This window comes from Pseudophryne corroboree, chromosome 5 (assembly GCF_028390025.1).
Source record: "Pseudophryne corroboree isolate aPseCor3 chromosome 5, aPseCor3.hap2, whole genome shotgun sequence".
In the NCBI taxonomy this organism is placed as follows: domain Eukaryota; kingdom Metazoa; phylum Chordata; class Amphibia; order Anura; family Myobatrachidae; genus Pseudophryne; species Pseudophryne corroboree.
The window spans coordinates 349,481,885-349,498,021 of NC_086448.1; the positions used below are offsets into that span (position 1 = coordinate 349,481,885).

Below are 16,137 nucleotides of genomic sequence, written 5' to 3' on the forward strand. Positions count from 1 at the left end.
CCAAAAACAATTGGCTGCCCTCCCTGAGGTTCAGACCTTTTTGAAGGGAGTTCTGCACATCCAACCTCCCTTTGTACCGCCTACGGCGCCTTGGTACCTTTTTAACGTGGTGTTGCAGTTCCTCCAATCGGATTGGTTCGAGGCTCTACAGGAGGTTGAAGTCAAATTTCTCACGTGGAAAGCTGTCCCTTTGTTGGCTTTAGCTTCTGCTAGACGTGTGTCGGAGTTGGGGGCTTTATCGTGTAAAAGCCCATACTTGATCTTCCACGAAGATAGAGCTGAACTCTGGACACGTCAGCAGTTTCTTCTGAAGGTTGTATCTGTATTTCATATCAGCCAACCTATTGTGGTGCCAGTGGCTACTGACACCTTAATTTCATCAAAGTCCTTGGATGTTGTAAGGGCTCTGAAAATTTATGTGAAGAGGACTGCTCGTCACAGGAAATCGGACTCTGTTTGTCCTGTGATCCCAAGAAATTTGGGTGTCCTGCTTCTAAGCAGACAATATCTCGCTGGATCAGGTTCACTATCCAGCATGCGTATTCTATGGCAGGCTTGCCGTGTCCTGCGTCTGTCAAGTTGCACTCTACACGTAAGGTGGGGTCTGCCCGGGGTGTCTCGGCGTTACAACTTTGCCGAGCAGCAACTAGGTCTGGGTCGAACACGTTTGCAAAGTTCTACAGGTTCGATACTTTGACTGAACTTCAGATCTTCAGAGGCCAATCAGTTCTGCAGGAGCCTCCGCGCTCTCCCTTCCGTTCTGGGAGCTTTGGTACATCCCCACGGTACTAGTATGGACCCCAGCATCCTCTAGGACAGGCCCGCAGAGCAACTTGATCAGGCTCACCTAACCGAGGGAGATGCCAGGCACCCACTGACATTTTGTCACTAACAGGCGCCCGGCTTCTTCCCCTCAGCAGCAGCCGGAGGCAGGAGCTCACTCCTGAGATCTGGCTCTGGCAGTGTGCGTGTGCGGCTGTGCGGTGCTATGGAAGAGATGTCATGACATCTCTCCCATAGTTCTGAGGAGCGGGAGTCCAGGCGGAAAGCAATGGTCCGGAAGTAGGAGCAGGGCTGGTGAGTTGTGGTTTTTTTCCTTTTAATGTGTGCGTGTAAGCGACGCAACTAGGAGGCATATATAATGGGGAATAACAAGTGACTGGGGGCATGTGTAATGGGGCATAACAACTGACTGCGGGTATATCTACTGGGGGGGCATAACTGCTTACTGGGGGCATATCTACTGGGGCATAACTACTGGGGGCATATCTACTGGGGGGCAGGCTAATTTTTAAGTTGATAATTTTTGTATGGCTCCCGAAGGATTTTATAAATATCCAAATGGCCCTTGGTAGAAAAAAGGTTCCCCACCCCTGCTCTAGGACATAACAGAAAATAGGATTTTGGTTACCTACCATAAAAAATTTTTCTCGTGGTCCGTAGTTTTCCTGCAAATGTTATCTGGTTCAGTACAACTTTGTTTTAGTTAAGTATTGCGTTGTTTACTTTGTAAGTAATGTTCTCAGCGGTTGTTGAGTTTTCAAGCTAAGTTAATTTGATGTGCCTTGTATGTGTGAACTGGTATGAATCTCGCCACTATCTGTGTTAAATCCTTCTCTCGAAGATGTCCGTCTCCTCGGGCACAGTTTCTAGACTGAGTAGGAGGGGCATAGTGGGAGGAGCCAGCCCACACTCTCAAACTCTTAAAGTGCCAATGGCTCCTGGTGGACCAGTCTATACCCCATGGTACTAGTATGGACCCCAGCATCCTCTACGGACTACGAGAAAATGATTTACCGGTAGGTAACCAAAATCCTAATTTTTCATTGTTCAAGTCAGAGTATGTGGTTGGAGTGACTGTTTCTCCTGCTCTGTGTTGAAATAGGAACTAGAACACTTATAGCCAGAATCCACTGGCAAAGTGCCAGTTATGAGAACTTCACTTCTAAACACAGGACTTGAGTCCACAACTGCGATACTTATTTTAAATATAAAACTCACAGAATGTTTAGATCTGGACTTTGTGCCCACTTCATTGTCTCATACTGAATAACCTTTACTATGGTGGTATATTTAGCTACCACTATAATAGTTTTTGGATTGCTGAATTTTAACACTAATAACCTTATTTAAGTGGCTACTTCTTGGTTTGTTTTTGAAACCAGATGCTGCCATTTATCTGCTTTTCTAAGAAGATGCGTATAATGCAGGGCTGGCCAAACCAGTCCTCGAGATCTACCAACAGTTCACATTTTCCAGACCACCTAGCTCAGGCATGTCCAAACTGCGGCCCTCCAGCTGTTGTGAAACTACATATCCCAGCATGCCCTGACACAGTTTTGCTGTCAGAGAATGCTAAAGCTGTGTCAGGGCATGCTGGGATGTGTAGTTTCTCAACAGCTGGAGGGCCGCAGTTTGGACATGCCTGCTAGTACACAGGTGTAGTCATTACTAATTAAGATGTGCTGCATTCATTCCTAACTGACAATTCTACAGATCTCCAGGAGGCCTGGAAAACATGTACTGTTGGTAGATCTTGAGGACCGGTTTGGCCAGCCCTGGTATAGTGGCTGATTGAATTGTGTTGCGCGTCTCCTGCTGGGCATCTATAGGAATAGGTATCTATTGGAGTGTCGGTTGTTTCTCCGATCAGACGCCCTTTAGCCATGACATTCACGTTTTTTCTCACAGCCTCCGGAGGTGCCAGAAAAAAATGTTTAGTCCGTAGTTTGGGTGCTCAAAGCGCCCAATTGTTGCCTCATTAAGCTCTTTAGAATGGTTTAGCTGCTAAACCTATTTTTGATCTTCATGGATTCGGTTAAATCGGGTATGGTTCCCAAAGACTGGCGATAGTGGAGGTAGTGCCGATATTTAAAAAGGGGAGCAAAGCTGAACCAGGTAATTATAGACCAGTTAGACTTACATCTATAGTGGGGAAAGTATTGGAAGGTATTCTAAGGGACAGTATTCAAAAGTTCCTTGAAGCAAATAAGGTCATTAAAAGGAACCAACATGGATTTGTGAAGGACAGATCATGTCAGACCAACTTACTTGGCTTTTATGAAACAGTAAGTGCAAACCTGGAGCAGGGTAAGGAGGTGGATATAATCTTTTTAGACTTTGCCAAAGCTTTCGACACTGTACCACACATGCGTCTTATATACAAGCTACAAGAAATAGGGCTAGGGAGCACAATATGCACTTGGGTCAGTAATTGGTTAGATAATAGGGAGCAGTGCGTTGTGGTCAATGGATCATTTTCAAATTGGACTAAAGTACTAAGTGGTGTGCCACAAGGGTCTGTACTTGGACCACTTTTGTTCAACATTGTCATCAACGACCTAACAGTAGGTCTAGAGAGCATGGTATCAGTTTTCGCAGACGATACCAATTTGTGTAAGGTTATAAACACGGAGGGGGATGCTGAGTCTCTTCAGAACTACTTAACTAAACTGGAAGCATGGGCAGCAAAATGGAGAATGAGATTCAAGACAGACAAGTGTAAGGTAATGCACTGTAGGGGCAAGACCAAAAATAACACCTACATACTAAATGGGGTAATATTAGAGGATTCTGTACTGGAAAAAGACTCAGGGGTTCACATAGATAACAAATTAAGCAGCAGTACCGAAAGTAGGAGTGCAGCAAAGAAGGCTAATAAGATGTTAGCATGCATAAAACGGGGAATTGATGCAAGGGACCAGAGTATTATACTCCCATTATATAAATCACTAGTGAGGCCTCATCTTGAATACTGTGTGGAATTTTGGGCACCATATTACAAAAAGGATATCCTGGAGCTAGAAAAGGTTCAGAGGCGGGCGACCAAGCTAATCAAGGGCATTGAGACGCTGGAATACGAGGAAATGCTTGCAAGGCTAGGCATGTTTACATTGGAAAAGAGGAGACCAAGAGGAGACATGATCAACCTCTACAAATATATAAGGGGTCAATACACAGAGCTTGGGAGGGACCTGTTTTCTATAAGATCAGTACAGAGGACACGTGGTCACTCGCTTAGGTTAGAGGAGAGGAGTTTCCGCACATTGAGGCGAAAAGGTTTTCTCACAGTAAGAACAATACGTGTTTGGAATTACCTGCCCGAGAGAGTAGTAACTGCGGACTCGGTCAACACTTTTAAGAATGGGTTAGATAAATTGCTATTGGATAAAGATATTCAGGGTTATGGTGCGTAGGCACGCATTAGTTAATTTAACTAGTCCTAACATAAAAATAACTAGTCCTATAATAAGACTGCATAGGAGACCACAAATAGGTTGAACTCGATGGACAATTGTCTTTTTTCAACCTCAGTTACTATGTTACATTAACTACTAATGGGTGTTTGATCGGAGCTACCATTGAATAGCTCCAATAAACTCCCAGCAGGGGGCGCTTGGCACAATTGAGTTTGCCCCATAGTGTCTAAATGTTCATGAATAGTTCTAGAACATATAAATCGCTCCTTTTTTTCTGTTAAAGTACAGTACTGTGCAAAAGATTTAGACAAGTATGGGAAAAAATGCTACAAAGTAAGAATTCTTTAAAAAAAAAAATAGTAGTGTTAATGGGTATAGGTCATAGGATCGACATGCATTAGGTCGACAACTATTGGCATTGACTAGGTAGACACCTGAAATATGTCGACATGAACAAGGTCGCTATGGAAAAAGGTCGACATAATTTTTTCTTACTTTGGTGCCGTTTTCATCGTAAAGTGACTGGGAACCCCAATTAGTGCACCGTGTCCCCTTTGTTCGGGCAAGATGCCTCGCTCAGCTATCACTGTGCTTGGCATAGGCTACTATTCACAATCATAGTCCACGTGGATTGTAAAAAATGAAAAAGTTCAAAAAATGAAAAAGAAATGTGAAAAACACATGTCGACCTTTTTCCATGTCTACCTAATGCATGTCAACCAGTAGTGGTCGACCCAATGACTGTATCCCATTTTGTGTGACCACCCTTTTACCTTCAAAACAGCTCATTTCTTCTAGGTACACTTGCACACAGATTTTGAAGGAACTCTACAGGGAGGTTGTTCCAAACATCTTTGAGAACTATCAACAGATCTTCTGTGGCTGTAGGTGCTCGAATCCTTCTGTCTCTCCCATGTAATCCTAGACAGACTCTATGTTGAGATCAAAGCTCAACTGGGGCCATATCATCACTTCCAGGACTTCTTTACGCTGAAGATAGTTCTTAATGACATTGACTGTATGTTTGGGGTAGTTGTCCTGCTGCAGAATAAATTTGTAGCTAATCAGACGCCTCCTTGATGGTATTGTGTGACTAGTATCTGAAATTAAATTGTACACTTTACTGAGAAGATATATTTGCATGCTTTGTGTTTATCTAATAAGTAATAACTTTTTAGTATATTGGTCCAAATGATTTCTGGCTTAATACTTCCATGCCAGAGTTCTGACTTTGCATGTGCCACTGCTGTATACTAAGATATAATATTTAGCAGTCCTCTTGTAGACAGTACAGACTGTAACCCTGGGCAGTTGCAGGTGTCATGTTATCTACCTTGTATAACAAACCTCACTTTAGAAAAGTTGTATACCCCTGTAGTAGGTGACAGCGTATCTGTCAGAAGACCACACAGGAAGATTATACCTTAAAGAACCTTTAGTGATGTCTGCATTAATATCACTGACATACTCTTGGTGAGTGGCTTGCAGGCAATGGAAGCAGAATTTAGTCTGAAGAAGGCTTTGATCATGTCTCTTGGGAGACTACACAGAGCAGTTTTTTAACCAGTCCTAAATCACTAGTCCGCACTGCCTCAATTATCATTCAAAAAGGTATTAAGCCTTTTGATGTAAAAATGAAGTATTGTGCTGGTCACCGATAGGTGCATAATAACTCCCGAAGATGCAGAAAAGCATCCATTTATATACCTCTTATTAGGTAGTATAGGGACAGTTGACATATGCTAGATATAATTTTTATTTATATAGCAATTTTCTCCAGCAGGATTCAGTCGCTTTACAAACGTCAAAAATAGCACAGAGGTCTGTTTCCGCAAGAGGAAAACAAACTGAAAAACAATGAACATAGTATACATGAACTTAATGCAGGGTTGGTGCAGCCATTTTATGCAATAAAATTCACAGGTTACATAATCCATTTTGAAGGCCCCCCCCCCCCCCAATGCGTGCTCCTAGCAAAGTGGGCGTGGCCTCACAACCTTGTATTCTCAAGCTATAAATAAATATATTTTCACACACCCTCTACACACACACAATTAGCAGCCTTACACAACGCCCACAGTAGTGTTCCTTACACATAATGGGCAGATGTTTTAAGCCTGGAGAAGTGATACAGCAGTGATAGGCTGGTGTGTTATCACCTTGCACTTATCAGCTCATAATTGTCAATTTACATATTGGAGCTGATTGGCTGATGTGTTATCAACTTCCACTTATCACTGCTTTGTCACTTCTTTATGCCTTCTCCAGGCTTAATACATCTGCCCCAATGTCCCCAGTGTAGTGCCAGATACACAACTTTCCAGTATAGTGCCAGATGCACAGTGACCCCAGTAGACATAATGACTCCGGTAGTGCAGTGCCAGATACACGTATGTTCCAAGTAGTGCCAGATACACGTATTGCCAGATACACGTATGCCCCCCAGTAGTGCTGCTGACTTTGGTGTGCCACGACTCTCTCCGGCGGCCGAAGCTATGAGTGCTATCCCACAATGCGCTGCACTGGGGGAGAGGGGACGTGAGGAGCCTCTGGAGACGGGAGAACCGTCCCAGGCTGCAGCGCACAGTGCCGACCACTGGGGTTCGAGAGCTCCTGTCCAGTCTCCCCAGCAGCACAAGACAGCGGCTGTGATGTTAACCTCCGGGGCACCCGGTGAGGAGAAAACCGCTGCCGCTAGGTCTGTGCCGGCATTATGAAGGGTAGTAGCGGTGCATAGGAGCAGTATATGTAGGGTAGGAGCAGTATATACAGGGTAGTAGCAGTGTATAGGATAGTGTATACAGGGTAGTAGCAGTATATAGGAGCAGTGTGTATAGGATATGTGGTAGCAGTGTATATGAGCAGTATATGTAGGGTAGTAGCAGTGTATAGGAGCAGTATATGTAGGATAGGACAGTATATACTGGGTAGCAGCAGTATATAAGCGCAATGTATACAGGGTAGTAGTATATAGGAGCAGTGTATGTATATATGTGTGTGTGTATATGTATATGTGTGTGTGTGTATATATATATATATATATATATATATATATATATATATATGTGTATATATATATAATATATTTATTTATTTATTATTTCTCTAACGTCCTAGTGGATGCTGGGGACTCCGAAAGGACCATGGGGAATAGCGGCTCCGCAGGAGACTGGGCACAAAAGTGAAAAGCTTTAGGACTACCTGGTGTGCACTGGCTCCTCCCCCTATGACCCTCCTCCAAGCCTCAGTTAGATTTTTGTGCCCGAACGAGAAGGGTGCATGCTAGGTGGCTCTCCTGAGCTGCTTAGAGTAAAAGTTTAAATAGGTTTTTTTATTTTCAGTGAGTACTGCTGGCAACAGGCTCACTGCATCGTGGGACTAAGGGGAGAAGAAGCGAACTCACCTGCGTGCAGAGTGGATTGGGCTTCTTGGCTACTGGACATTAGCTCCAGAGGGACGATCACAGGTTCAGCCTGGATGGGTCCCGGAGCCGCGCCGCCGGCCCCCTTACAGAGCCAGAAGAGCGAAGAGGTCCAGAAAAATCGGCGGCAGAAGACGTTCCTGTCTTCAAATAAGGTAGCGCACAGCACCGCAGCTGTGCGCCATTGCTCTCAGCACACTTCACACTCCGGTCACTGAGGGTGCAGGGCGCTGGGGGGGAGCGCCCTGAGACGCAATAAAACACGTTTTAAACCTTATATGGCTAAAGAAATGCATCACATATAGCTCCTGGGCTATATGGATGCATTTAACCCCTGCCAGTTTTCCTAAAAAAAGCGGGAGAAAAGGCCGCCGTGAAGGGGGCGGAGCCTATCTCCTCAGCACACAAGCGCCATTTTCCCTCACAGCTCCGCTGGAAGGACGGCTCCCTGACTCTCCCCTGCAGTCCTGCTACAGAAACAGGGTAAAACAAGAGAGGAGGGGCACTATTTGGCAGTTAATATACATACAGCAGCTATAAAAGGGAGAAACACTTATATAAGGTTATCCCTATACAGATATAGCGCTCTGGTGTGTGCTGGCAAACTCTCCCTCTGTCTCCCCAAAGGGCTCGTGGGGTCCTGTCCTCTATCAGAGCATTCCCTGTGTGTGTGCTGGGTGTCGGTACGATTGTGTCGACATGTATGAGGAGGAAAATGATGTGGAAGCGGAGCAATTGCCTGTTTTAGTGATGTCACCCCCTAGGGAGTCGACACCTGACTGGATGGTCGTATTTAAGGAATTACGTGACAATGTCAGCACTTTGCAAAAAACTGTTGACGACATGAGACAGCCGGCAAATCAGTTAGTGCCTGTCCAGGCGTCTCAAACACCGTCAGGGGCTCTAAAGCGCCCGTTACCTCAGATGGTCGACACAGACCCAGACACGGATACTGACTCCAGTGTCGACGGTGAGGAGACAAACGTAATGTCCAGTAGGGCCACACGTTACATGATCACGGCAATGAAGGAGGCGTTGAACATTTCTGACACTACAAGTACCACAAAAAGGGTATTATGTGGGGTGTGAAAAAACTACCCGTAGTTTTTCCTGAATCAGATGAATTGAATGAGGTGTGTGATACCGTGGGTTTCCCCCGATAAAAAACTGCTGATTTCTAATAAATTATTGGCACTATACCCTTTCCCGCCAGAGGTTAGGGCGCGTTGGGAAACACCCCCTAGGGTAGATAAGGCGCTCACACGCTTATCAAAACAAGTGGCGTTACCGTCCCCTGATACGGCCGCCCTCAAGGAACCAGCTGATAGAAGGCTGGAAAATATCCTAAAAGGTATATACACACATACTGGTGTTATACTGCGACCAGCAATCGCCTCAGCCTGGATGTGCAGCGCTGGAGTGGCTTGGTCGGATTCCCTGACTGAAAATATTGATACCCTGGATAGGGACAGTATATTATTGACTATAGAGCATTTAAAGGATGCATTACTATATATGCGAGATGCACAGAGGGATATTTGCACCCTGGCATCAAGAGTAAGTGCGATGTCCATTTCTGCCAGAAGAGGGTTATGGACGCGACAGTGGTCAGGTGATGCGGATTCCAAACGACATGTGGAAGTATTGCCGTATAAAGGGGAGGAGTTATTTGGGGTCGGTCTATCGGACCTGGTGGCCACAGCAACAGCTGGAAAATCCACCTCTCAGCAGAAAAAGACACCGTCTTTTCAAACTCAGTCCTTTCGTCCCCATAAGGGCAAGCGGGCAAAAGGCCACTCATTTCTGCCCCGGGGCAGAGGAAGGGGAAAAAGACTGCACCAGGCAGCCTCTTCCCAGGAGCAGAAGCCCTCCCCCGCTTCTGCCAAGTCTTCAGCATGACGCTGGGGCTTTACAAGCGGACTCAGGCACGGTGGGGGCCCGTCTCAAAAATTTCAACGCGCAGTGGCCTCACTCGCAAGTGGACCCCTGGATCCTGCAGGTAGTATCACAGGGGTACAAATTGGAATTCGAGACGTCTCCCCCTCGCCGGTTCCTGAAGTCTGCTCTACCAACGTCTCCCTCCGACAGGGAGGCAGTATTGGAAGCTATTCACAAGCTGTATTCCCAGCAGGTGATAATCAAGGTACCCCTCCTACAACAGGGAAAGGGGTATTATTCCACGCTGTTTGTGGTACCGAAGCCGGACGGCTCGGTGAGACCAATTTTTAAATCTAAAATCCTTGAACACTTACATAAAAAGGTTCAAATTCAAGATGGAGTCACTCAGAGCAGTGATAGCGAACCTGGAAGAAGGGGACTATATGGTATCTCTGGACATCAAAGATGCTTATCTCCATGTCCCAATCTACCCTTCTCACCAAGGGTACCTCAGGTTTGTGGTACAAAACTGTCATTATCAGTTTCATACGCTGCCGTTTGGATTGTCCACGGCACCCCGGGTCTTTACCAAGGTAATGGCCGAAATGATGATTCTTCTTCGAAGAAAAGGCGTCTTAATTATCCCTTACTTGGACGATCTCCTGATAAGGGCAAGGTCCAGGGAACAGTTAGAGGTCGGAGTAGCACTATCTCGGGTAGTGCTACGTCAGCACGGGTGGATTCTAAATATTCCAAAATCGCAGCTGATTCCAACAACACGTCTACTGTTCCTAGGGATGATTCTGGACACAGTCCAGAAAAAGGTGTTTCTCCCAGAGGAGAAGGCCAGGGAGTTATCCGAGCTAGTCAGGAACCTCCTAAAACCAGGACAAGTGTCAGTGCATCAATGCACAAGGGTCCTGGGAAAGATGGTGGCTTCTTACGAAGCGATTCCATTCGGAAGATTCCACGCAAGAACTTTTCAGTGGGATCTGCTGGACAAGTGGTCCGGATCGCATCTTCAGATGCATCAGCGGATAACCCTATCTCCAAGGACAAGGGTGTCTCTCCTGTGGTGGTTACAGAGTGCTCATCTCCTAGAGGGCTGCAGATTCGGCATTCAGGATTGGGTCCTGGTGACCACGGATGCCAGCCTGAGAGGCTGGGGAGCAGTCACACAGGGAAAAAATTTCCAGGGCTTGTGGTCAAGCATGGAAACGTCACTTCACATAAATATCCTGGAACTAAGGGCCATTTACAATGCCCTAAGTCAGGCAAGGCCTCTGCTTCAGGGTCAGCCGGTGTTGATCCAGTCGGACAACATCACGGCAGTCGCCCACGTAAACAGACAGGGCGGCACAAGAAGCAGGAGGGCAATGACGGAAGTTGCAAGGATTCTTCGCTGGGCGGAAAATCATGTGATAGCACTGTCAGCAGTGTTCATTCCGGGAGTGGACAACTGGGAAGCAGACTTCCTCAGCAGACACGATCTTCACCCGGGGGAGTGGGGACTTCATCCAGAAGTCTTCCACATGATTGTGAACCGTTGGGAAAAACCAAAGGTGGACATGATGGCGTCCCGCCTCAACAAAAAACTGGACAGATATTGCGCCAGGTCAAGGGACCCTCAGGCAATAGCTGTGGACGCTCTGGTAACACCGTGGGTGTACCAGTCAGTATATGTGTTCCCTCCTCTGCCTCTCATACCCAAGGTACTGAGAATCATAAGAAGGAGAGGTGTAAAGACTATACTCGTGGCTCCGGATTGGCCAAGAAGGACTTGGTACCCGGAAATTCAAGAGATGCTCACGGAAGACCCGTGGCCTCTACCTCTAAGAAAGGACCTGCTCCAGCAGGGACCATGTCTGTTCCAAGACTTACCGCGGCTGCGTTTGACGGCATGGCGGTTGAACGCCGGATCCTGAAGGAAAAAGGCATTCCGGATGAAGTTATCCCTACCCTGATCAGAGCCAGGAAGGATGTAACTGTGCAACATTATCACCGTATTTGGCGTAAATATGTTGCGTGGTGTGAGGCCAGGAAGGCCCCTACAGAGGAATTTCAACTGGGTCGATTCCTGCATTTCCTGCAAACAGGACTGTCTATGGGCCTCAAATTAGGGTCCATTAAGGTTCAAATTTCGGCCCTGTCAATATTCTTCCAAAAAGAACTAGCTTAAGTTCCTGAAGTTCAGACGTTTGTCAAGGGGGTACTGCATATACAGCCTCCTTTTGTGCCTCCAGTGGCACCTTGGGATCTCAATGTAGTTTTGGGATTCCTAAAATCACATTGGTTTGAACCACTCACCACTGTGGACTTAAAATATCTCACATGGAAAGTGGTAATGCTGTTAGCCCTGGCTTCAGCCAGGCGTGTCTCAGAATTGGCGGCTTTATCCTATAAAAGCCCTTACCTGATTTTTCATACGGACAGGGCAGAATTGAGGACTCGTCCTCAATTTCTCCCTAAGGTGGTTTCAGCATTTCACTTAAACCAGCCTATTGTGGTGCCTGCGGCTACTAGGGACTTGGAGGATTCCAAGTTGCTGGACGTAGTCAGGGCCCTGATAATATATGTTTCCAGGACGGCTGGAGTCAGAAAATCTGACTCGCTGTTTATCCTGTATGCACCCAACAAGCTGGGTGCCCCTGCTTCTAAGCAGACGATTGCTCGTTGGATTTGTAGCACAATTCAGCTTGCACATTCTGTGGCAGGCCTGCCACAGCCAAAATCTGTAAAAGCCCATTCCACACGGAAAGTGGGCTCATCTTGGGCGGCTGCCCGAGGGGTCTCGGCTTTACAACTTTGCCGAGCAGCTACTTGGTCAGGGGCAAATACGTTTGCAAAATTCTACAAATTTGATACCCTGGCTGAGGAGGACCTGGAGTTCTCTCATTCGGTGCTGCAGAGTCATCCGCACACTCCCGCCCGTTTGGGAGCTTTGGTATAATCCCCATGGTCCTTTCGGAGTCCCCAGCATCCACTAGGACGTTAGAGAAAATAAGAATTTACTTACCGATAATTCTATTTCTCATAGTCCGTAGTGGATGCTGGGCGCCCATCCCAAGTGCGGATTGTCTGCAATACTTGTACATAGTTATTGTTACAAAAATCGGGTTATTATTGTTGTGAGCCATCTTTTCAGAGGCTCCTCTGTTATCATGCTGTTAACTGGGTTCAAATCACAAGTTGTACGGTGTGATTGGTGTGGCTGGTATGAGTCTTACCCGGGATTCAAAATCCTTCCTTATTGTGTACGCTCGTCCGGGCACAGTATCCTAACTGAGGCTTGGAGGAGGGTCATAGGGGGAGGAGCCAGTGCACACCAGGTAGTCCTAAAGCTTTTTACTTTTGTGCCCAGTCTCCTGCGGAGCCGCTATTCCCCATGGTCCTTTCGGAGTCCCCAGCATCCACTACGGACTATGAGAAATAGAATTATCGGTAAGTAAATTCTTATATATATATGTATATATATATATATATATATGTATATATATATATATATATATATATATATATATATATATATATATATATGTATGTGTGTGTATATATATATATATATATATATATATATATATATATATATATATATATATATATATATATATATATATATATATATACACTTTCCAAGAGATGCGGCACTCCTAGCGACTTGAAAGACGACTGTACGCAGGCACACTTGAGGACAACGTTTCAATGCATATTTTGCATTGTCATCAGATCATACATGTATGGGAGAGCCGGGCAATCTGGATATTTATTTATTTACTTATATATATATATTTGTGTATGTATGTATATATATCTATATTTGTGTGTGTATGTATATATATCTATATTTGTGTGTGTATAAATATATATATATATATATATATATATATATATATACACTTGTATATAGAGGGTAGTAGTATTTCTGAGCAGTGTGTATACAGGGTAGCAGTATTTAGGAGCAGTGTATGCAGGATAGGAGCAATGTATATATAGAAGCAGTGTGTATACAGGGTAGTAGCAATATTTAGGAGGAGTGTATACAGGGTAGTAGCAGTATATACAGGGTAGCAGTATATAGGTAGCAGTGTGTGTGTATATGGGTAGTTGTATATAGGAGCAGTGTGTATATATAGCAGTATATAGGAGCAGTATGTATATGTATGTGTGTGTGTGTGTATGTGTATATATAGCAGTGTGTATACAGGGGAGCAGTATATAGGAGCAGTGTATATATAGAAGCAGTGTGTATACACTGCTCTTATAAACTGCTTCTATATATACACTGCACCTATATACTGCTACCCTGTATACACTGCTCCTATATACTGCTACTGCACTGCTCCTAAATGCAGGGTAGTATCGGTATATAGGAGCAGTGTATACAGGGTAGAAGCAATATATATGTGCCCGGGCTGTGTGCAGTGTGCGCATGTCGGCTACACAAATAGTCGCACACACCAGGGGAAGTGAGCGGCAATGGCTCCCGTACGGATACGCCGCTGAAATGATCCAGCTCTCCCGGGGACCTGTGCGCTGCGCTGTCCAGGGAGGGAGCGGCTGGGACCTGTGCAGCTCCCAGTGCGGCAGGGATAGGGGTGCGCACTGTGCTGAATGCTGAGGTCTGGGAGCTTCACTCCCGCCACCTCAGCAGGCTCAGCTCAGCGCTACATTCAGTCAGAGAGCCACGGCAGCAGGAACAAGCGTCCCAAGCTGCAGTGCTACACATGGGAGCAGAGTGGTACCTGGGGAACCGGAATAACTGGCTCCCAGTGTGGCGGTTGAGGCTGTGTAAGGGAACCCGTCCGCCTCACCCCCTGCTCACTCAGTCACCACAATGTCAATCAACGTGTCTTGTCCGCAGCTCTCCCGTCTCCGGCACCGGGCATCTCAAATATGGCGCTGGTCCATGAGCCAATCAAAGCTCGTGGCCCTACAGCCAATCAGGAGCCTCCACTGCTGGTCCACGAGCTATGATTGGCTGATTGCTGGCACCACATTAGAAATGTCCGGCCACCCTTTAAATCCCAGCGCCCCATGCGGCCGCTCCAGTCAAACGTGCCTGGAGCCGGCCCTGCACTAAATACACAATGCCTAGAAAAGGTGACACAAAATGAGCAAATTGCTATGTGCTAAAGCTAGAAGCAGAACCCTTGCATAACCATTCATTCCAAGTATTTTTCATCCCACCCATGGGTGTGCCAGGTGATACAGCCATCTTGGGTGCATTACAAAGGTTACAATGTGTGAGATATACCATACAAGAAACTAAAAAAAAAGAAAAGACCTAATATGGGTGAATAAAACGTGTAGTATGATACACACTTAATTGTTCGATCCACGTGCTGTGCTTCTCACCCAAGAAAGAACCATCTGAGGCAGCCAAGTAGGGCGCACCGCATAGGTTACATCTGGCACGGTGTGCACTTAGCAGAAGTGTAACATTCAGGGAATACAGTATGGTGGTGTCTGACTATGTGGTTCGGTACCCTGAATAGGGTCTCAGTTTTCCCAGAATCTTGTTTGTGGAGTGTGTATGCCTTGTTAATGAAATGAGTAAAAAGAAAATTAGAAAGATAAATTGACTGATCGTCCTTTCCTTGTCAACTTTAACCATTCAATTGACCAAGCACTTTAACCGTGGCATACAGAAGACCCACAGCATCTCAAACCTTTAAGTGGTGTACTACAGGGATAAAACACACAGAATTCCACTTCTATCAGCTAACAGGAATCTGGCGCTACACTGGTTTTGAAGAGCCTGTGCCCAGACACTGAAAAACCAAGCCTGAAATCTGGATTTCTGCGGTGACCTATGGATGGTGGTCTCTTTGACATAAACCTGAATCTATTGCTAAATCCTACCTTTTGTCAACAGCTCAAGGGGTATTTGTTGTCTAATGGTGTAGGGCAGGCCTAGCCAACCTGTGGCTCTACAGCTGTTGTGAATCTATACATCCCAGCATGCTCTACTACAGTTTTAGCATTTCCTAATAGCAAAAGTCTAGTAGGGAATGCTGGAACTTGTAATTTCACAACAGCTGGAGTGTAACAGGTTGGCCAGGCCTGGTGTAGGGAATGTTTTGATTACTGTTTTGATCTAACTGAGCATTGTTTAAAAGTCACAGCCTACCAGATTATCATCTATCTTCAAATGCAGTTTATTTTGGATTTTGCTTCAGAAGATCTTCTAGTGCATACTGCCAACAGGGTATCATGCCATGTCAAAACACACATCTGCTGAAGTTGGTTCCATAAACATGAGTCGCCATATCTCAATCCATCTCTGGGTAGAACAGGATATTTGCAGCAACTGCGTGATGGTATTATATCGGCATGGACCCGAATCTCTAAGGGTTTTCAAACACCTTGTTAAATACAGTACATGCCTCCAGGCTCATCATTGAGCAAGGTGTAGCATTAGAAAGGTGTACTTTATTTACACGTCACTCTATTAAGTGCATGTATGCCAATATATAGTTTATAATTCTTACAGCACTACTTGTTCTTCAGCGATAATAGTTTTTGAGAACAGGAGTGTGGCTTGTCTGTCAATGATTCCCCAATAACTCTATGGGAAAATGTAATTGAAAAGCAAATAGTGCAGCATTTTTAGTGAAAATGGGTTTAAGTATGTATAGT

The 16,137-nt window shown here is 45.5% G+C and overlaps 1 protein-coding gene across 5 annotated transcripts in view; it reads left to right on the forward strand.

Moving 5' to 3' along the window:
- GRB10 (growth factor receptor bound protein 10) overlaps positions 1-16,137 on the forward strand; it is a 474,936-nt gene that overhangs the window by 168,901 nt on the left and 289,898 nt on the right. Inside the window, exon 2 of one of the 5 annotated variants that reach the window (XM_063922622.1) lies at positions 4,984-5,083. The exons of 3 other annotated variants lie outside the window; for them this stretch is intronic. The gene's annotated coding sequence lies outside the window, so the exon portion shown is untranslated. The remainder of the gene's footprint in view (positions 1-4,983; positions 5,084-16,137) is intronic. One more of the 5 variants, XM_063922621.1, reaches the window with a different exon arrangement.